Source organism: Cervus canadensis, chromosome 20 (assembly GCF_019320065.1).
Source record: "Cervus canadensis isolate Bull #8, Minnesota chromosome 20, ASM1932006v1, whole genome shotgun sequence".
In the NCBI taxonomy this organism is placed as follows: Eukaryota; Metazoa; Chordata; class Mammalia; order Artiodactyla; family Cervidae; genus Cervus; species Cervus canadensis.
The window spans coordinates 41314130-41336379 of record NC_057405.1 but is presented as its reverse complement, the minus strand read 5'-3'; the positions used below and the strand labels follow the sequence as shown (position 1 = coordinate 41336379).

The following is a 22250-nucleotide window of genomic DNA, read 5'->3' as shown; positions in this document are numbered from 1 at the left end:
GTTATCATTATTTCTCCCAGAAATCTTGATTCCAGCTTGTGCTTCATCCATCCTTGAATTTCACATGATGTACTCTACATATAATAAATAAGCAGGGTGACGATATACAGCCTTGACATACTCCTTTTCTAATTTTGAACCAGTTTCCAAGTCTGGTTCTTTCTGTGATTGAGGTTTTCATCCAGATAGAATCAATCACGCTATTCATTCAGATAGACATGGATCACAACCTTGTTTAACTCAACTATGAGCCATGCTGTGCAGGGCCACTCAAGATGGACAGGTAATGGTGGACAGTTATGACAAAACATGGTCCACTGGAGAAAGGAATGGCAAACCACTTCAGTATTCTTGCCTTGAGAATCCCAGGAACAGTATGAAATGGCAAAAACATATGACACTGAAAGATGAACTCCCCAGGTCAGTAGGTGCCCCATACGCTATTGGAGAAGAGTAGAGAAATAGCTCCAGTAAGAAGGAAGAGGCTGAGCCAAAGCAAAAACAACACCCAGTTGTGGATGTGACTGGTGATGGAAGAAAAGCCCAATACTGTAAAGAGCAATATTGCATAGGAACCTGGAATGTTAGGTCCATGAATCAAGATAAATTGGAGTGGTCAAATAGGAGGTGGCAAGAGTGAACATCGACATTTTAGGAATCAGTGGACTAAAATGGACCGAAATGGGCAAGTTTAATTCAGATGACCAGTACATCTATGACTGTGGGCAAGAATCCCTTAGAAGAAATGGAGTAGCCATCATAGTCAACAAAAGAGTCCAAAATGCAGTACTTGGGTGCAATGTCAAAAATGACAGAATGATCTCTGTTTGTTTCCAAGACAAACCATTCAATATCATGGTAATGCAAGTCTATGCCCCTACCACTAATAATGAAGAAGCTGAAGTTGAATGGGTTCTCTGAAGACCTACAAGACCTTCTAGAACTTACACCAAAAAATGATGTCCTTTTCATCATAGCGAACTGCAATGCAAAAGTAGGAAGTCAAGAGATACTTGGAGTAACAGGCAAATTTGGCCTTGGAGTGAAAAATGAACCAGGTCAAAGGCTAACAGAGTTTTGCCAAGAGAACATACTGGTCATAGCAAACACCCTTTTCCAACAACACATGGACATCACCAGATGGTCAATACCGAAATCAGATTGATTATATTCTTTGCAGCCGAAGATGAAGAAGCTCTATACAGTCAACAAAAATAAGACCAGGTGCTGATTGAGGCTCAGGTCATGAATTCCTTACTGCAAAATTCAGACTTAAATTGAAGAAAGTAGGAAAAACCACTAGACCATTCAGGTATGACCTAAATTAAATCCCTATGATTATACAGTGGAAGTGAGAAAGATTCAAGGGATTAGATCTGATAGAGTGCCTGAAGAACTATAGACAGTGGTGGTTCGTAACATTGTACAGGAGTCAAAGGAGACTGAATAATAATGATATAGTCATTAAGCATATTCAGAGTCTTTTGCTCTTTCTCAAGGTCTACAGATAATATGCTGAGAAATATCCTGTGAGTTGTCTTATAGATACCAAAAAACCAGGTGGAGAAGTAACTACATGATGACCAGACTGTACCCAGCACATAAGCTGCCACAATTCCAAGAAGTGATCTCAGAGAAACGGGGACAAATAGACCCTGCAACTGAAGATTAACTGTACCTAAAATAGTCAAGATGACACTGGTCAGACCACCAACGACCAATTCAAAGATGACTGTCAGAGACGAATGAGCTGTTACTGCATGTAGCTGCCACGCCTGTCCCCCAACTTCTGTTTATAAAAGTTCTTGCCCAACTGGTGCCCAGGGCTGGGCAGGGGGAGTCAGCCTTTGGACAGATGTGTATCACCCCTCCCCCTCCAGTTGCTACCATCTGAAATAAAGCAAATTTTCCTTTCCACCAACTTGACCTGTTTATTGGCTTTTGAGCAGTGAGCAGCTAGATCCACTCATGCCTTTCAATAACAATTCCAGTTTCAAAATAGATTACAAAGCAGTAGATTTTTAAGAAAATGCCTATTACCGCTGAGAGCAATAAAAGGTGACTGCTGTATCAGATCTTCACCACCCACTTGGAGCTGAGGCTGATCCTTCACCACCTTGTGATATTTCTCACTTGCTCTGCTGTTACCTCTGAGGACCCTACACCCAAAGAAGTGACTTCAAAGTTGGGATATTTCAGGCCATGAACTCCAACCATGCATCTTTCCTCTTTAATTTTGGTCACTGACTTTTCCTGAACATAGCCTTTTGAAAAAAATGGCTCATCACCTAACTACCTTATACTTTCTTTACAACTTCTGCACAATTAATTGCCTCTCTTCCTACTGTTCTCTTGAAACTCAAATTCATGTCACAGGGTTTTCTGGAATCTTGGTCCACTGTAAATACTCACCACTCCCTTCTGAAAGTGCTTTTTCTACTTCACTATTATGAACAAATCCTCCTCTCCCACATCACCATCTCTAGTGCAAGGTGTCTCTTCTACCTATCAGCCACCTCAGATCCTGGAAAGAGCATTGCTTCTCTTCTAGTCTTTTAATTCTCTTCTGTCTCTATGTACTAACTCCTTGTTTTTTGAGTCTCTTCCTTCTGACTGCTGAGTAATTCCTCCAATTCTTTGGAAATTTGCTATTTGACTTATAGTCTTGTCTCCACTCCAAGTGCTTTTGTTATCTTGAGTCATCTTAACATCTAGTCATATTACCCAACTACGCAATAGCATTATAATTTTTGAATGTCTGAGCTTCAGCTACCTTCAACCTACTGTCTGCTTCAGTCACTCCCTCCCAACGCACATCCTTGTCACCACAGGGTTCCTGTTTGGTCTCTTTCAAAGGACTCTTCCTCCATCACTCTTTCTTTGCCTTTCAGTTTCTCATGCCCTTGCTGACAACACCTCTTCTATTACTAAGAAGGGCAAAGACCCTTGAAGCCTCCGTTTCCTTCCAATTTATCAATTCTTTTCTGATTTTCATTCCCTGAAGCCCATGGTTCATCACCAGAACTTCCCTAGCTAGTATCTCTAAGTCCCTAGTACCCAAATCATTCTACTGAAACTAACCAGGCAAAACTCTAACCTTGAAGAATACTACTAACTCACCGTGCTTGTTTTTATACTTGGATAACCATGCTTTGCTGGAGAAAAATCACATAACTATATGACTTGGATTAATCACGAACTCTCATCTCCAACCCCAACTAGGCTCTTAGCACTTCCTGTCAATCCTCTTACAATGTCCTCTTCAGTTATTTATAGTTCATGTATTCTTTTTTTAATTAATTTATTTTTTATTGAAGGATAATTGCTTTACAGATTTTTGTTGTTTTCTGTCAAACCTCAACATGAATCAGCCATAGGTACACATATATCCCCTTCCTTTTAAACCTCCCCCCCATACCCCACCCCACCCCATCCCTCTAGATTGATAAAGAGCCCCTGTTTGAGTTTCCTGAGCCACACAGCAAATTCCCATTGGCTATCTATTTTACATACGGTAATGTGAGTTTCCATGTTACTCTTTCCATACATCTCTCATCTCATACATGTCTCCATACATACATCACCCTCTCCTCCCCTCTCCTCATGTCCATAAGTCTATTCTCTATGCCTGTTTCTCAATTGCTGCTCTGTAAATAAATTCTTCAGTACCATTTTTCTAGATTCTGTATATATGTGCTAGAATATGATATTTATCTTTCTCTTTCTAACTCACTTCACTCTGTATAATAGGTTCTAGGTTCATCCACCTCATCAGAACTGACTCAAATGTGTTCCTTTTTATGACTGAGTAATATTCCACTGTATATATGTACCACAACTTCTTTATTCATTCATCTGTCAATGGACATATAGTTCATGTATTCGTAATATGGATAATTCATACTTGTTACAAGTTTAAATGCAATATGCTAATCAATCAAATTTTACCATAACCAATGTTATCAAAAAGTAATGTTACAGTTGATACATTACTTTTATCAGACTTCCAGGGTAACAGAGAAAAAAAGTTAACCAAATATTAACTGCTCATACATAAAGCTGAAAAGTTCTGTTAACCCTTTAGTCAAAAAACAGTTGCAGATTTTATTGATATAGTTCTGCTTCTATGTCTATTTTCCACATTAATCAGTACCTTCTTTGAAGAAGGAACTGAATTTTATTTCTATGTACAGCTTCACATTAGATAGATACTCAATAACTACTGTAGTCTGAATATATCTGGAAAGCAGTGAAAGTGCTTTCCTAAATATTCTAGAAGCATAAGATTGGCCCATGACTGAAAACACAGTTTATTTTAAAAATCAGGTAACATTCATATAATAAAAAATATGATAATATGTTCTGAATACCATGTTCTAGTTTAGGAAGCAATTAAGCATGAGATATGCTTTAGTAATACTCTTTCAAATATGCTTTTATATTTTGAAAATTATAGCATTTGAATGAGTAATACAGTTTAAAATACATTAAGTATCTGTGATAGACTGATAATGGCTCCTAAAGATTTTTCCACATTCTAATTGCATAAACCTTTTGGACATTACCTTATATGGCAAAAGATATGATTCAGTTAAGGATTTTGAGAGGAGGAACTTCTCCTGTATTACCGAGGTGAGCCCTAAATGCAAACACGTATATTTCCTTATAAGAGAAAGGTTAAAAAAAAAAAAGAGCAAAATAAATAAATAAAAAGAGAGAGGTAGATGGAGTTTTGAAACTCCTGTGAGATGCACACAGGAGAAGATGATGTAAAGATGGTGGCAAAGATTAAGTGATGTGATTACAAACTAAGGAATGCCAAGGATTGCCGAGAGGCACCAGAAGCTAGAAGAGGCATGGAACAGATTCTCCCCGGAGTCTCTGGAGGAGGGAGCATGGCCCTGCTGACATCTGAATTCCCCTTTTCTGGAAACTAAAACTGTGAGAGAATAAATTTCATTTTAAGTCCCTCAGGTTTTGGCAATTTGTTACAGCTCCCACAGGAAATGAATATGGTATCACTGGCTTTCAGGCACTAAATGAGTCTCTAAAGACATGAAAATTGAAAGAAAAAAAAAAAAGTGGAGAGGGGCATATACCCTGGCCACTATTAATTAGCTCTCCATTTAGTGAGGAAAGCTAACACAGAAATTAAAGAGTCCTCATACAGATGGCTTCCATACTGGAAACATGTATTGTGGTTCTGGAAATAGAAGAGATACAATAAACTGATGAGGTCATGACCACATGGAGCAGCATCTGGAAATCAAAGAAATAAGAGTATGATAGGTCTAGAGAATGATGAGCAAATTAAAGTGGTAGATGGATTATCAATGAAGAAGGACAGGCAAGCCTGGCACGCTGCAGTCCATGGAGTCGCAGAGTCAGACATGACTGAGCGACTGTACCACAACAAATAGGTGGTAGGGAAATTGAAGGCAGATGAAATTGGAATGGTAGATTATAAAGCAATGCATTATTCTATAGACAAGAGGAAGTCACTGAAAGACTTCGATAAGAAATCAATATGCTTTGATTTATGTTTTAAAAAGATAACTCTGAAGCATTTATGTGGGAAATTCAGTTAAGTGGAATAACTCACTCCCTTGATGATACCCCAAAAAACGAAGTGTTACCTGACTAAATTGATTTGTTTTGGCAATACAGTAACAAGCTAGCATGTTTAAATTCAACTGCCAGACAGGTCATTAACATTTCTTTACTCAGCCAAAATAGAATTTTTAATACTTCTCATTCCTAAAAGAGTAGGCAGATTTAAGTAGAAAGCCTCAATTTATCACATAGAGTATAATTTAATAGTATTCAAATGGATATTTTAAGGTGAGAACCTGAGAAATGTAGCCTCCTAGAAAAGATTTCTTATAGCCTGATTTCCTCCATTTCTAAGTACTGAGTAATTTCCTTCAAAGGCTATTAAGTGGAGGATAAATTCATTACGTCCTCATGGGTAAGAAATTATTAGCCTAATTAAGTCCCTGACTTGTTCCTCCAGGGGGGAAAAAAAAATCCCTAAGAAAGAAAGCTGCTAAGGAATTCTTAAGGGATAATAAATGTTGGTCTTAAAAATAAAAATTCAGGAAGTAATATAAGCAAGCTGCTTCTGTTAAGTAGTGGCCAAATTGTACCAACAAAAATCTTGCAGTTCTCACTGAGGAAGTAAAAAAAAACTACTTCCTAAAGTGGCCACAAGTGAGTGAACAGAAGTTAGAGATAAAAATCTACATTTTGTGGGCTTAACAAATAATGCAGAAATGCCAGACCAAAGACGCATTTTGAAACTCTTCGGCTCATCCAGCTTGGAGATATTCATTACACAATGAGCCCACTTTTTAGGACTTTAGAGCCCAAGCCACGCATTGACTGTTGACCAAGAATCACAAAAGCAACAGTCCTGAATTTTCAGCATTAGCACCAGTCCACAAAACTATGAGACCATGACCTAAGTTATATTTCAAAGACAAACATTTTTATTTTTCATGATTAAATCAAGTCATAGATCTTTGCTTCACTTTTTTCCTTGATCACTATAGCCCAAAGTAAAGTAAGGGGCCAAGAACAAAGCCAAATAAGCCATTTATTGTTGCCTGAATATTCCAGATTTACCAGTTGGTTGCTAGCTCTGCATTTCCCCACTGTCCCTAATAAGCCTTTATTCTTCTTTTTTTTTTTTTCCTCTATTTAATAGACCCTGGTTGTACATATGGGACATTCAGTGAATGGAGCAGATAAAGTTAAGTGTTAATGAATTTATCACTATGTTTGTAGTCATAAATTCACTTGTAAAGCTCATGACTCTCAATGAATGTTTGACTGGAAAAAATAATGGTATCTGAAAAACAATGAATATCTATTGTCCTACTCAACCACACACTATAGAGTTGGCATGAAGCAGGGAAAAAGTGAACAGTCCTTACTCTTCCAGTCAGTAAATCTAACTTTACTGCTAAATCAAAATTTTATAACCAAAAGAAAACATCTGTAATACAATAGTAATTCTTTTTAAAAAGATAATGGTGAAGGTGTTGATAGATATGCACAGGAAACAGGATGTTGGACTCGGAAATCAAAGTGACAGAATCACCGTTTCCCAGCAAAGGCTCACATACCACCAGGGTCTAGTTCATTCTAATCTTGATCATACTTCTCTTAATTTACATAATTGTGCTAATTCCTCTGAACTTCAATTGTTCCATATTGCTTATCATGCACAAAGCACAGTGAGAGATATCAAGTAGGTTATGTTGAGGGTAGAAATGGTGTGGTATCAGTGATATCTGAAACACTATGCAAGGTTTCAGATCTTACCTGTGTGTACTGTCTGTAAAGCTTTCTCTCTTGTCCTAAAATCTAAGGAGTTTATACATTTAGAATTATCTGAAAGGATTATCAATCCACACTTAGATACGGGTTTGGAAAATCTTCAGGACAATCAGTTCTCAACAACTCTATTTCAAGCTTCCAGAGTCACAAAAATGATGCTTCTGAGCTAAGTATCTGAGACAATGCTGAACTAAAAAGAAAAGCATCCAACTGAACATTGATTGGATCAGCAAAAGATTTGCAAAATAAATTCTGAACTGTATTTTTGAAGCTAAAGAGATATTTTCCAGAAAAAAAAAAGTAAGTGGCATTCTACTCAGAGAAGAAAAAAAACAAAATTCTGTAACGCAATTATCCTTCAATTCAAAATAAATTTTAAAATACATGCTCAAAGTTACAGAAGCATGAAAAGTATGGAAAGCACAGGGAACAGAAAGTCCTGCCCTGCAGTAGAAGTCTGGAGGTATGGAAGAAGAGGGAAGATAAATTGAGGTCCCTGCCCCCCTCCCCAGCAAAAGCTCAATCTTGGATTCTCATCTCTGCTTCCATCCTCTTTCTCAACATGCAATCCAATCACATTTCCCAAATATTTATCCCAACTGTTGACTTCTCACTCTTCCTTATCCTATACCTCCAGGCAGCATGTTGTTTTAGGGAAAGTGTAAGTTTGGAACTGGACTTTTGGTTTTGGACTATTTTTCGGATTTGAACTGATTTTTGCTGGATCTGAATCACTGCTTGATAAATTAATAGTTGTACGGCCTTAAGAAAGTTACTTAATCTCTGGGTATGAGTTTCTTCTCATGAAAAATGGTAAAGATAATGCTTTTCTTATAGAGTTATTCTGAAAATTAAGTGAGATCATGCCTCTGGAAAACATATGGCATATATTTATGACTTTGAAAAAAAAGTCCTCCCTTCCCACTTCTCTGAGAAACCTCTAGGAAGGTATGCCTTTCAAAGGCAGTTGATTCTGTTGTGAATTCCAGCTTCTGATACTACTAGCTATAAGGCTTTGGGTTTAACTCTCTAATCCTCTGTTTTCTTATTAATAAAATAGAGATAATAAATCCAATCTCAGAAAGTTGTATGGATTAGATAAAAGGCACCTCTTCCATTGTCTTGCAATTAGTTCCCCTGAATGCTCTCTCAGCACCTATGAGAATGAGTTGATGGTGACTACATAAAGCTCCTCACAGTCCTACTGTTAAGATTACAGACTAGTGGGAGGAAAAGAAGGATTCCATGTACCTAGTGCAATACATAGTACAGAGTTTCTTTTATCTTTACAGCAACCTTGGAAATTAAGTAGGTGTCAGTATCTCTATTTTATATACAGGTCTACCTGAGTTTCACAATGGTTAACAATTTGTTCAAGGACATGAAAAAATAGAGATGGAATAATCTTCAATGTTTGTGTGTACTTCAGAATATCAGCTGCCTGTTTTATCAGTCTGCAGCTCTTTCCCATGTAATACACTGTACATTAACATATGCTATACTGAGCTGCCTCTAGATTTAGGAATTCATGTATCCTTGCGGAAAATATCCCAGTATCTCCTGAATTTCATGGTTTATCAACATGGCATGGAAAGTCAGGCTAATCTATAGTGGAAAATAGTGTGTCTAGCTCCTGAATACAATTTAGGAGTGTAATAAACATATCTGTCTTATAATACAAGAGCCTATGAAGCGACTTTTAACCCCGTAAAATGGAATCAGAGCTCTTTCCAGACTCGGGTTCATCACATCATCAATATTTCTGGATTTTACTGAACACTGAGAATTCCAATATTCTAATAAACCAAAAAACTCCTTTGAAAACTTGTAGCAATATTTAAATAACCTACTTTACACAAAAAACAAGCTTTAACCTTACCTGAACAACAAAATGACAACAGAACTCTAAAGTTAAAAACAAAGTCTTAGAATAGCACATTTAATCATCACTGCAAAACACAGTGCTATTCTTGGCCATCAAAGTTTAAATAGAAGATTTTATATGCCATGGTTATATCAGAAATGCTGATAAGGGGCATTTTATAGCACTGTTTTTAGAATAAATTCATAAACATGGTATCAATTGAGAAATGACTAGTCATAAATCTATTTCTGAGCAGTGGGTGATTAAAAGAAACATATGAAATGAATAGAATTATCCTCGTACATCTTTTTTTGTTTGTTTTATAAAAGATCCAAATCCGGTTCCAATCAATGGGAAGACCTTTGAAAAACCTACCTTTGCAAGACTGATTAGAAAATTTTTAAGAATCCCACAAAACAACAACAAAAGTGAAATCTGTTGAACAATATAATTTTTTCTCTAAATTATTTTTCCAAATTCTCTGCCAAAGCAAACACATGGTATGTGTTAGTCAGCTAGGTCTGCATCAATTCATCAGTTGTATGAACTGCACTGATTTTGTTGCCAAACCTATTACAGTAAATCCCACTGTTTTTAAAACCTGACTCCAAACATCCTTTTAAGCTTGCAGAACATTCTAAGTGTAGTTTAAATGTAGACTATTTTTAAATTACTTTTTCTTTTTTTAGCAAACTTTGGGAATATTCCTCTTGGATAGATCCCACATTATAAATTTTTTTGGTACCTGCTAACAGAAAGGTATGATATAAACCTTTGTCCTTTTGGCACAAAGTATAGAGAAAGGGAAAAGCTTATTTTCTCTATTTTTGTTAAAGGCTTTATTTAAACATTCCCCCAAAGTAATAGGAGCTATTAGAATTGTTTGACAAGAAATGTTATCAGATAGCTGGAATCCAGAATTTTAATATACAAATGTGAATTTTATTCATTCTCCCACAGACTCACGTCACTGAAAAGGTCACTTATTCTATCATAAAATAGAAATTATTTATCATCCTTTGATGATTTTTATAACCTTCACATAAAGAACATTATATTTACTGCTGCCCATGATCTTCAAAAATAAGGCTGATAATTATGATTACCACCTCCTTGTTTTTGAAGAAAAAAGACCTAGAAGAGAATAACTCTTTTCATGATTAAGTATAAATTTTTATTATAGTTATAAAAAAGTAACTAATGGATACAATGTGAATCTGCTACAATTTTCAAAAGGTTTCATTCTCAGTTTATGCCTCATTCTAGTCTTTAATTGTAAATTTTAAGTTGAGTAAGTCTCCAATTCAAGATAGCTGAGGTTTATCTACCTAATCTGAATACTGTATGTTAATGTAATATTATATGCCAACATCTCAGTGATTGAAAACTTCAGAAGAAAAAATCCATAAAGCATCACCACCTCATCTCAGATACTTGAATCTGCTCCTATCTACTCTTTCTTCCCTCTGGTTAAAATGGATGAACTCTTTGTTCACTCTTTGCTCTTAGCAAATGCCAGCCTCTTCACTTGCTTTCTAATCTCATTTGCTCTCTCCAACCCAAGAACACTGTTTTAGCAATTCTCACTTCTCTCTCCTACATCATCAGCCTTTCTCCCCCTTTTGAATTGCTCCATCAGTGTATAAAAGTTGAAAAAAAAATTTCTCACCATCATTACTTATTTCCCTCCTCCCATAAACACTCTTTACACTCCCTTCTCTGTAAAGTAAAACTCCTCAAAATATTCAAGATTTTCTCCTACCACATTACTTAAACTGTTGTTCTTGAGGTCACCAAGGGCCACTTTTCAGTTCTTCTATTACTTTATCCCTCAGCGGCTGTCCATACAACTAGTCACTCCTCTGACTATAAACATTTCTTTGCTCCCAGGTCACTACAATCCCTGTTATCCTCTTTTTGGCCATACTTTTTATTCTGCTTTGAAGTTTCCTCTTCAGCTCTCCAACAACCTCTGAATGTTGAAATACCCAAAGGCTCAATTCTTGCATATCTTTTGTGTCCTCACTAATTCCCTTTCGTCCAGTCTCTGATGTAACTCATATTTCCCAATATAGCCTGAACGTCTCCCTAGACCCCAGGCCCAACTATACATCCTATTTCCACATGGATGTCTAAGAGATATTTCAGCTTTCCACATCCAAAACTGAACTCTTTATCTCTAACCTCTATCCACATATGCTCTTCCCATGCTGATTAAGGGCAACTCCACACTTGTATTAATAGCTGTTTAGAGAAAACATTTTACAGTTTTATCTCACAACTCACATCACATCCACAGCAAACATCATTAGCTCTACCTTCCACATATACCTGGAATCGACTGCCTCCCACTATTTCCCACATTAGTCATTATTCTAAGTCCACTGAATTATTGCCAATAGCCTCTTCAGGGTTTTCTCTGCTTCTACCCTTTCTCCCCTTTACACTCTTCTCAACACTGATAAAATATACGTCAGATTATGCACAATTCTCAAAATTCTTCAGAAGCCCTTTATCTCAGTTAGAGAAAATCAGAGCAATTGCAACAGCTACAAGGTCCTGTGTAGCTTGGCTCCCTATGCCTCTGTGATCTTATCTTCTACAATCTCATGCATTTACGGTGCTCTAGTCTCCCTGGTCTCCTTTATGTGCCTTGAGTTTGTTAGGCATTCCCCTACTTCAGGGCCTTGCAAATAGCAAGGCAATTGCTATTTGCCTTGCTGGAATCCTCATTTGTTATGTAACCCCATGACAAGTTTGCTTTAGCTCCTCCCAGTTTTGACTCATATATTATCTTCTCATAGTGTCCTTCTCTGAACATCCTATTTAAAATTGCAATTGTCCCCCTGAACACCCTCTCTTCCCTTCCCTTGGTTTATTGCTCTTTGGCATCATTATAATTTAACATACTGCATAACTGATTTATTTAGTTAGCTTATTTCTGTCTCCCCTTCTTCACTTGCAAGTTCCAAGAAGGCAAGGTTTTTTCGTGTCTTTTATTTATTCTCAGATAAAAAAGAAAGAAGAGTGTTAGTCACACAGTTGTGTCCAACTTTCTGCGACCCCATGGATTGTAGCCCACCAGGCTCCTCTGTCCATGATATTCTCTAGGCAAGAATACTGTGAAAGTGAAAGTATTAATCACTCAGTCATGTCTGACTCTTTGTGACCCCATGGATGGTATATCACAAGGATCCTCTGTCCAACGGGTTCTCCAGGCAAGAATACTAGAGTGGGTAATCATTCCCTTCTCTAGGGGATCTTCCCAACCCAGGGCTCCAGTCTGGGTTTCCTGTATCGTAGGCAGATTCTTTACTGTTTGAGCTACCAGGGAAGCACGCCGGTAGCTCAGGCGGTACCAAGTTGAGCAACGAAGAACTGATACTTTCAAATTGTGGTGCTGGAGAAGATTCTTCAGAGTCCCTTTGACAGCAAGGAGATCAAGCCAGTCAATCCTAAAGGAAATCAACCCTGAATATTCATTGGAAGGACTGATGCTGAAGCTGAAGCTCCAATACTTTGGCCACCAGATGCCAAAGAAGTTACTCACTGGAAAAGACCTTGATGCTGGGAAAGATTGAGAGCAAGAGGAGAAGGGGATGACAGAGGATGAGATGGTTGGATGGCATCATCGACTCAATGGACATGAATCTGAGCAAACTTCCAGAGACAGTGAAGAACAGGGAAGCCTGGTGTTTTGCAGTTCATGGTGTCACAAACAGTCAGACATGGCTTAGTGACTGAATAAACAATGGTAACCATCAATAAAGTAATAAAATAAGACTGTCCAAATACATATGATAAATTGCAATTACTTTAATTGACCATCAAGTTAATTATTTTATTTCAAATTTACTCAAAACTTATTTTTAACTTTATAGTGCTATTTGATACTAATTAAAAGATGGTTAAGAAAATTACAGTATATTTCTTACTAGTTTTCAATTATAAAATGTAATTTTATCAATAAAATAGTATTTTAGATATACTTTTCATAAATAGTTCCATGTTCAATTTTAAAATGTAACTGTTCAACAAATACATGTTAAAATAATAAAATAAATTCAGATGTTAATTATTTTGGTTAGCTCCAAGTTTACAATGAGTTTTATTTTAAAGTTGTCTGATGGCCCTAAGCTATTGATCTTATAAAATTTCTCCTGCCATTCTATTTATCCACAAGATTTCCCCAACTACCTACCTTCATGTCCAATATTAAAAGATTGCACTTAACAAAACCCAGTATTGGCTACGTTCCCAGATACATAGATTTCTACCAGTCATAAATTTCTCTTGCCTTCTAGTATGACTATCACCATCTCAAGCTCCAGTAAAATTAAATAAAACTCTATTCCTCAAAAACACTGAGGATCCTTGATCTAGTCTACTCCTTTTATTAAAGAATAGGAAAAGTGAAGCACAGACACATCAAATGGTTCAAGTTCACAAAGCTAGTCTATGAAAAAGTTGGATTTTGCCAAATAACTAAGTGTCTGTTTTGTTCAGAGATTTTTTTTTTTAACTTTGCTCTGTGGCCTCAATTTGGAGAAGGGAATGGCAACCCACCGCAGTATTCTTGCCTGGAGGGCTATAGTCCACGGGATCGCAGAGTCGGACACAACTAAACAACTAATACACACACACACAAGCACATAGCCTCAATTATCTTCTCAGCTTTATTCTATAGTCAAATATCTTATTTATTATCTTAACACATATACGTATGGTTCTAACAAACATTTTACCGTTGTGGAATATTGTGACTGAAATGTTTCATGTGCCACTGAATATTGTTTTCTGGCTACCTATCTTATAATTTAAGTTACTGGTATAGAAAAAGCCTAGGAAATGTACATACATTTCAGTTATTGACTATTTTCATTAAAATTGTGATGTAAAAAAAGTCAGATGTCCAACAATTGGTTGTTTGAATTTTTAATAATTATTTATGGAGTATCTCATATTTGCATCTGCTTTTGAAACTGTCAAATATACTTAGTTTTACAAGATTATTTTATTTCACTCAGTAGCTAAGTCCAAAGTGAGGGCAATATAGTCACCCTATTTGGCTGGGTCAGCCATCATCAAAAGACTTGAACAGTGTGGACCACAAACGCTAACTTTCTACTGCTAGAACTTGGCTGACAACACAGGTTGTGCCTTCTGATAAAAAAGTAATTCACAATTATAAGTATCACATTTCAGATAATCACTTTAACCCCATAATCCAAGTTGTTGGCTCTAAGCAACCTATTTGAGATTACTGTTCTAATACCTATCTCAATTTACCAACAAATTAACATGCAAAATTTATTTCTGTTAACTGCAACTGCCAAGACTTAAACAGTCACTCAATTAAAAATTCTGTCCTGACCACTCAAGGTCTCTGAAACAATAGAAGATCTTGATATTACTACTTGACTGACCTCCTGATCAGTTTATGGAGAACAACCTGTCTTAATTTGACTCAGAAAAACAAGTACTGGAGCATAGCAATTCATTGTGGGTTTAAAGTAGAACAAACCACTAGCAGGATTTTCCATTGAATATATCTTTTTAAATTATTGTCTAAAATGACATATCTGTTCCAGTAAATGGTGTGTCATATAAAGAAATATCATTAATGACTATCAGAAATGAACTCCTATACAATGAGACAGTGGTTCTATACCCTAGCTGCACTGTAAGAGGCAAACTTTTATACTGAAAAATATTTTAAGAGCTGTAGTTTTTCCTCATCTCCTTTCCTCCACAAGCATAATATGCAGTAAAACTTGGTGAAGGCTGAAATAGGTATCTCAGGCTTTACGTTCCATATCCCTGAGTATACCAGATTATTTTCTAACACCCATTTTGTGATGTTCTGCCTTGCCTGGTTTTTAAATATTACAAAGAAATATGTTTCTACTACTCTTCTTGGAAGATTAATTCTCCTCCAATCTTTAATGCTATATTCAATCCTTAAAATACCCATGTAAATTCTTTCTCACACTGAGAATTTTACTTGTTGAACTTTTTTCTATTACAGTATAATAGGACTTTATATCTTGAAATAAAAATATATATCCTCCACAACGGGGTAGCTACTTAACCTGGTAGTATTTTACATATGTGAGTAATGAGATGACTTCAGCTATTCAAAAAGCAATAGTAATTTATTACCACACCCAGTTGAAATTATTTCCTCCTTTATAATAGAAAAGATGAAGCAAAATAATCTTTAAAAGTAAAATCACAGGTTTTAAAATGGTAACTGTTTCTGCTGCTGTGTAACATGGAAGGAAATGTGGCCTACTTAGAAATTTCTTAAAAACATTCTCAATTATTTTATTAGCTATCATTTTCTGATACTTTTCAATTTTATTTTTTCCTTTGTTCTTATTTTTCATTCATTTTCCACTATTTGGCACCAGACTCAACGAACACACTTCTGTGCTCTAGAATTGACTCAGTACATTGTATACATGCAAATCTTAAAGTTGAGATATTTTATATCAGGACAAAATCCAGTAATACATAAAGGTGTGTGTGTGTGTTTGTGTGTGTGTGTAAACCCCTTATTTTATCTAAAACTTAGAAAATCACAGTTCTATTTCCAAGGTAAAGTGCTAGTAATAAATTCGATAAGGTACACTATCTTTTAAATTGATCCTGTGATACTGTATGATATCACTTATATGTGGAATCTACATATAAATACAGATACAACAGACTAGCGAATGTTGCAAAAAAGAAGCAGACTCACTTATATATTCAAATACAACTAGTGAAAATAATTTTAAAAAAAGAAGCAGAGTCACAGATATAGAGAACAACTAGTGGTTACCAGTTGGGAAGAGGGAAGAGGTAAGGGGCAATATAGGGGTAAGGGATTAAGTTATACAAACTACTAGGTATAAAGTAAGCTACAAGGATATATTGTACAACATAGGGAATATAGTCAATATTTTATAATAACTATAAATGGAGTATAACCTTTAAAAATTGTGATTCACTATAGTGTACACCTATAACATATAATATTGTATAGCAACATATTTTAAAAATTTAATTATATTAAAAAACTGATCCTATAAGACAATATCTAATTTATATCTGGAAGTATTAATTGGCAAATAAGCATGAGCATTATTACACTATAATATTGCTTTTATGATTTATATAAAGTAAATGGAACTATGTTTATTGTGAAACTATTTTGACAATATCAATTCCTGGGAAAATAGAGGTGAATTTTTTTCACTAAAGTGCTTTATTTGCTACAAAAACCTGCTGTGTTAGAACTCAACAAAGCAAGATGCTGGTCAAAAAGAAAGGCTTTTCAAATGACATATTTTGCCTTTGAGATCAATGAGAAACAACTCAGAAGTAAGAGGCACAATAGAAGCGGCTATGAATCAAGAGTAAGACTTAACCACTGATTATTGCTTCATTCAACAAGCATATGTTTTTCACTCATATCACAGTCCAAATGGGTTTTTCCAACTGCAACTGACCTTCCCTGGTGATTCGGTATCAGGCTTCTCCATCTTGTGTTGTTGAGATCTTCCAGCACTTCCTCAGCACCCTCTACATTCAGGCAGCCAGTGAGTGAGCAGCAAAGCTGAAGAAAAACATCCAACATGGTCTACGATCAGGCTCAGTACACATCACTCCCACCACATTCATATGGCCAGAACCAAGAAGATGGCCTGACCTAACTGCAATAGGGATCAGGAAATCTGGCCTGCGGGTGCCCATGAAAAGGAAATGGAGTTGGTGAGCATTAAGATTTGAATCCTGTCCCCCAAAAAGCTTATGTTAGTTCCCTAACATACATAATCTCTAGTATCTTAGAATGTTGTATTTGGAAATAAGGTATTTACAGAGGTAATCAAGTCCAAATGAGGTCATTAGCATGAACCCTAATCCAATCTGACTGGTGTCCTTATAGATAGGGCAAATTTTGAACACAGAGACAAACATGGACACAGGAGAACATCACAGGAAGAGAGAGAGGGAAAAAACAGCTAGCCACAAGCCAAGAAATGCCAGAGGCAACTAGAAGCCAGGAGAGATCTGGAAGAGATCTTTCCCTAGTACCTTAAAAGGGAGAATAGCCCTGCTGAAACTTGATTTTAGGCTTTCTGCCTCCAAAACTATGAGACAATACATTTCTATTGCTGTGAATCACCCAGTTTGTGGTTGTTACTGTAGCCCTAACAAACTAACACAATGAGCATCTTGCTGCTCTGTAAATAGAGGCAAGGGTATTCAGAAAAACTCTTCCAAAGAAATCAACCAGCAAAAATTCTGGATAAAATATTTGTGCGTGTTGCTAAATTGCTTCAGACATGTCCGACTCCGGGCGACCCCACAGATTCCAGCCTGCCAGGGTCCTCTGCTGTGGGATTCTCCAGGCAAGAATACTGTAGTGGGTTGCTATGCGCTCCTCCAGGGAATTTTCCCAACCCAGGGATCGAACTCACATAAACCTACTTAAAAGCATTAAAGAACTGACAAAGTAAAAGAATGCTAGTCCAAGACAGGTTGGTAGCCAAGATGGTAGAAAAGGATGACCAGGAAAAAGGATAGCAAACTTATAGCTACTTACAGAGCAACTATTGATAAGGAAACCCTGAAGCCTAGCAGGAAAATATCTTCTACAAGTGAAAATAGAGGAAAGCACAAGTAGGCAGGTAGGAGGGGCAGAGATGTGGTATAGTCAAGAACCATACCAAGGGATGGTGACCCATAACTTGAGGATAATTACAATTAAGGAGGTTCTTCTAGAGAAGTGAGAGGTCAGCGCCCCACATTGAGCTCCCCATCCCCAGCCTGCACGAGGAAGGCCAGCCCCCAGAACGCTTGATTTTGAAGGTGCTTACTTTTGGGAGAGCCAGAAGGTTGCAAGAAATAGACTCCACTCTTGCAGGATGCAGGCAAAATCTCACAGGCTCTGGACCTAGGTCGGAAGCAGTAGCATGAAAGTTGTCTGGGTCAAACCCACCTGTCGGTCTAAGAGAGTCTCCTGGAGATGCCGGAGGCAACTGGAGCTCACCCTGGGGACGCAGCGCTGGCAATAACCGTTTTGGAGATCGCCTGGTACCACAAACATGAGGTGAGGGCCAGCGGCCATTTTGGAGCCGCCCTCCCTTGAAGCGTATTAGGCCCGGAAGCTGGCCCCGCCTACCAACCCTCCGGCACCGGAACTGGGATCCTCTCGCGGTATCGCTGACCCGACAGGCCACCTGCATGAGGAGCCCCTGAGCACCCGGCCACCTGGGAACACGGCCTGCATAGGAGAGAGCCTGCGACCCGGCTCCTCTGACCAGGGCAGCGGAACTAAACTGAGGACGCCAGGAGCTATCCGGTAGGTGTCAGGACGACCCCAATTCCAGAAACCCGAAGAACTGCTGTGGGAGACCTTGGGACCTTGCTCTGCCCACCGAGGGGCCAGCACCAGCTCAGTGACCCCTGGGCCTGGCTCTGCCCACCTGGTACTCTCTTTAGGCGTCCGCCTCACTCACCAGCGTATGTCAGCAGCCCGAGGATCACCCCGCCCTGACCCCACTCACCACTAAGGAGCCCACAGCCCCAGGACCATGGCAGCTCTGCAGCCCGCAAGGGCTGGGTCCTGGGCTCTCTGGCTGCAGAGTCCTTGGGGCCCTGGGTCCCGTGCCTGTGCACTGACTGGGATATGAGGTCGGGGGTCCTGGGCCCTCTGCTAGACAGGTTCGTATCGGGGGCGCCTGTGGGCTCAGGAGTCTTTAAGCAGCCCACCTGCTGGTTGATGAGGGCGGTGTCCCCACCCAGTAGATGCCTGACCGGCGTCCCAGTCCTGGAGCCTCCAGGCTGTGCACTAGAATGAGGCTGTGTCTTTGTGCTCAGAGGTAGGAGACCCTCCTGATCTGCAGTCTCCTTTCAAATGACTGTTTCTGACCTGGGTCTCACATCAGGGAAGGGTTTGTGTGTGCCCTCTGAGAATGGACTCTATTTCCCCCAGTCTTCTGGGACTCCAGAAGGTAAGTGCTACTGGCCTTCATGGTCATGTTCTGGGGGCTGATCGTCTTGGTGCAGGAACCCCGGGCTGGGGCACTCATAGTGAGAGTCAGAGCCCTCATGCCTTTGGGAGAATCTCTGTAATTGTAATTATCTCCCATTTGTGGGTCACCCACCTGGGGTTATGGAACTTAACTGTTCTCTCCCTCTACCCGTCTCCCTGCGGTTCCTTCTTTATATCTTGATTTTTCATCCATGATTGTTCTGTAAATAGTTGTAAACTGGATGTGACCATGAAAAGAGATGAGCTCTTAGTCTTTCATACAGGTCAAAACAGGGTTTTAAGCTCTGCTGAGTACACAAAACATCACAGGCAAAATTTTGCCTTTAGTACTAAAACACAAACTCCAGAACATAGTGAAGGACAGGGAAGCCTGGTGTGGTACAGTCTATGGGGTCAAAAAGAGTCAGACACGACTTAGCAACTGAACAGCAACAGAAAAACAAGTTAACTATAGAAAGCCATTCAGTCTCAATTCAGTCTCTAGTTTCTCCAAAATGCTTTAGGAAATACAAAGATGCATACAGAAGGGTTCCTGCCTTCAGAGACCTAACCAAACAGTTAAGGAGACTCAAAGTTCTGAAACAGAGAATAATAAAATATAGCATGACAAAAGAGCAAATTAAGTTCAGTTAGTAAGATTTAAGTAGGGATGCCATATTTATACTTAAGTAAATCTATTTTATTAAACATTTTTCTCCTAAGAAATGAATATATCTGAACCCTCAGTCTATATGATGATGGAAAGTGTCTTTCAATTCTTGTATTCTAGATTCTGTAGTTAGTGTTATATTTCTCCACAAGCATATAAATATCACTGAATGACTTCAGGCCTGTTGAATTTTTATTTCCCCCTTCCAAATCAGATTAAAAAGAGAAAAAAAAAATCAAATACATATTTTATTGCTGTAAGGACTCTATTCAGTGTAATAAGTTGTATTCTGCATCTAGCTTTCTGAATTCTATTTTCTAAACTCTTGGATCCTCAAGCCATATTAGAAAGAATGCAGGATTTAAACAAACATGAATAAAAATAAGCTCATTTCAAGTGGAGAATCTATAGAGTAATGAATTTTAAATTTTTTTATTTGTAAGTGAGAGATGAAAGAATTAAACTCTCCAGTTTTCAGAGGAATGTAAGACCACAGAATAAGAATAAGATGGACCTCCAATATTTGGGCAGGTGTCAAAAAATAAGACCCTGGATAGGAAAACTGTTTGAAATCTAACAGGTGTCTGTGAGAGTGCTTTCACACACACACTTATTTTCTGTGCATTATTGAAACTGATTCATTATGAACAACCTCAATAGCTAACTACTCTAAAAAGTTTAAAACTGCTGAATAAGAGAAAGAGAATTAGCTCTCTGATCCCAAAAGCATTCATCTTCTGCTCCACTCCAAGCAGCATACTTTGACAAGTCTGTATACTCTGTGAGCTAAAGCACATGAAAGATTTTGAAAATGTAAATAATTAAAGAAACCCAAAATATGTTCTTATTAAATTATTTGAGGGTAAACATTCCTAGAGATCCAGTTTCTCTCACAATACATGTCTTTATAGAAACAGAAATACATGCAAGCCATATTTGGGCTTTGAGGGAACCTCGGATTCTTTAAAAAACCACTTGGAAATTTCAAATACAATCAGCCAAGCCAGAATCCAGGCACGTCTCAGAATCCAGCCACCATTGTCACATTCTCTCAGATGGTTATCAGAGATCAAGTCAAAGGAGACAAAAAGAAAAGTTCAAAAGATGAATAAAATTAAGATCCAGCTGTTGAGCTGATCTCTACCAAGTAGTAAAAATATTAAAACGTAAAATCAAACCTGAATATAAACAATGTAATCATTAGGATATTCTAACTTACTGTGAATAAAAATCTTGCCCATCACTGATGTATCAGGAGTCTAAGGGTATGATTTAAGGATACTAAAAACTGGTGAGAGAGAGAGGTGGAGACAGAGGGGGAGGGGGAAGGAGGGAAAGCTGATGATTTTATAATGAATTGGTTACATAAGCCAGAGGACATGAATTTCTTTAATGTAAAACTGAAGTAGAGCAGAAAGGGATTAGCAGGCCAAACCAAAATCCACTAAAAAGACATTTACAATTGTGTTTTAAAATCCGTTACAAACTAAAAAAAAGAAAAACCCACTTCTTTTTTCTGGGCACTAAAATATAGAAAGATCCATCTGAATTAACTGAGAAAAGACAGAATCCTGAAAATAGTTCCTATCTTAATTATCCTTAAGTATTCTTTGTTATTATAGGAAAACTTGAAATCATTAGTGTTTAACTAACATATAAACATCCAGTAATATCAAAAATTATCCCACTAATTGACCTAACTCCCAATCTAGGTATGGAAAATTATACTGCTTTTTCATTTTACAAAGAAAAGTTCAAGAATCAAGGTTCAAACTTCAATAATTTAAGTAAATTATATAAGGAACTGAAACATTTGTGTAAAATAAGGTAGAGTCTAAAGAACAGTGAATGATTTGCATCACTTCATTTGCTTAGAAATATTAAAATGTATTTTGGCAGGCTGTTTTGTTTCTTATTTAGTTTTAAAGTTCCTATAGATAACTTTGAAACTATGCTATCAATTGAAATTTAAGAGTTTACTAATGGTATTTAAATTATTTTACTACAAAATGTGGTGTGGGGAGACTTGAGAGTCCCTTGGACAGCAAGGAGATCAAACCAGTCAATCCTAAAGGGAATCAACCCTAACTATTCATTGGAGGACTGATGCTGAAGCTGAAACTCCAATGCTTTGGCCACCTGATGCAAAGAGCCGATTAGAAAAGACCCTGAGTTGGGAAAGATAGAAGGCAGGAGGAGAAGGGGACAACAGAGAATGAGATGGTTGGATGGCATCACCGACTCAATGGACATGAGTTTGAGCAAGCTCCGGGAGTTGGTGATGGACAGGGAAGCCTGGCGTGCTGCAGTCCGTGGGGTTGCAAAGAGTTGGATAGGACTGAGCGACTAAA

At 37.7% G+C, this 22250-nt stretch overlaps 1 long non-coding RNA gene across 4 annotated transcripts in view; it reads right to left on the bottom strand.

Annotated features, from left to right (window-relative positions):
• Positions 1 to 17275, bottom strand: part of LOC122422574 — a 205507-nt gene extending 188232 nt beyond the window's left edge. For 3 of the 4 annotated variants that reach the window (XR_006263878.1, XR_006263879.1, XR_006263877.1), the window contains exon 1: positions 16702 to 17275. This is a non-coding gene — a long non-coding RNA (uncharacterized LOC122422574). The remainder of the gene's footprint in view (positions 1 to 16701) is intronic. The other variant, XR_006263880.1, reaches the window with a different exon arrangement.
• Positions 17276 to 22250: the final 4975 nt, after the last annotated feature.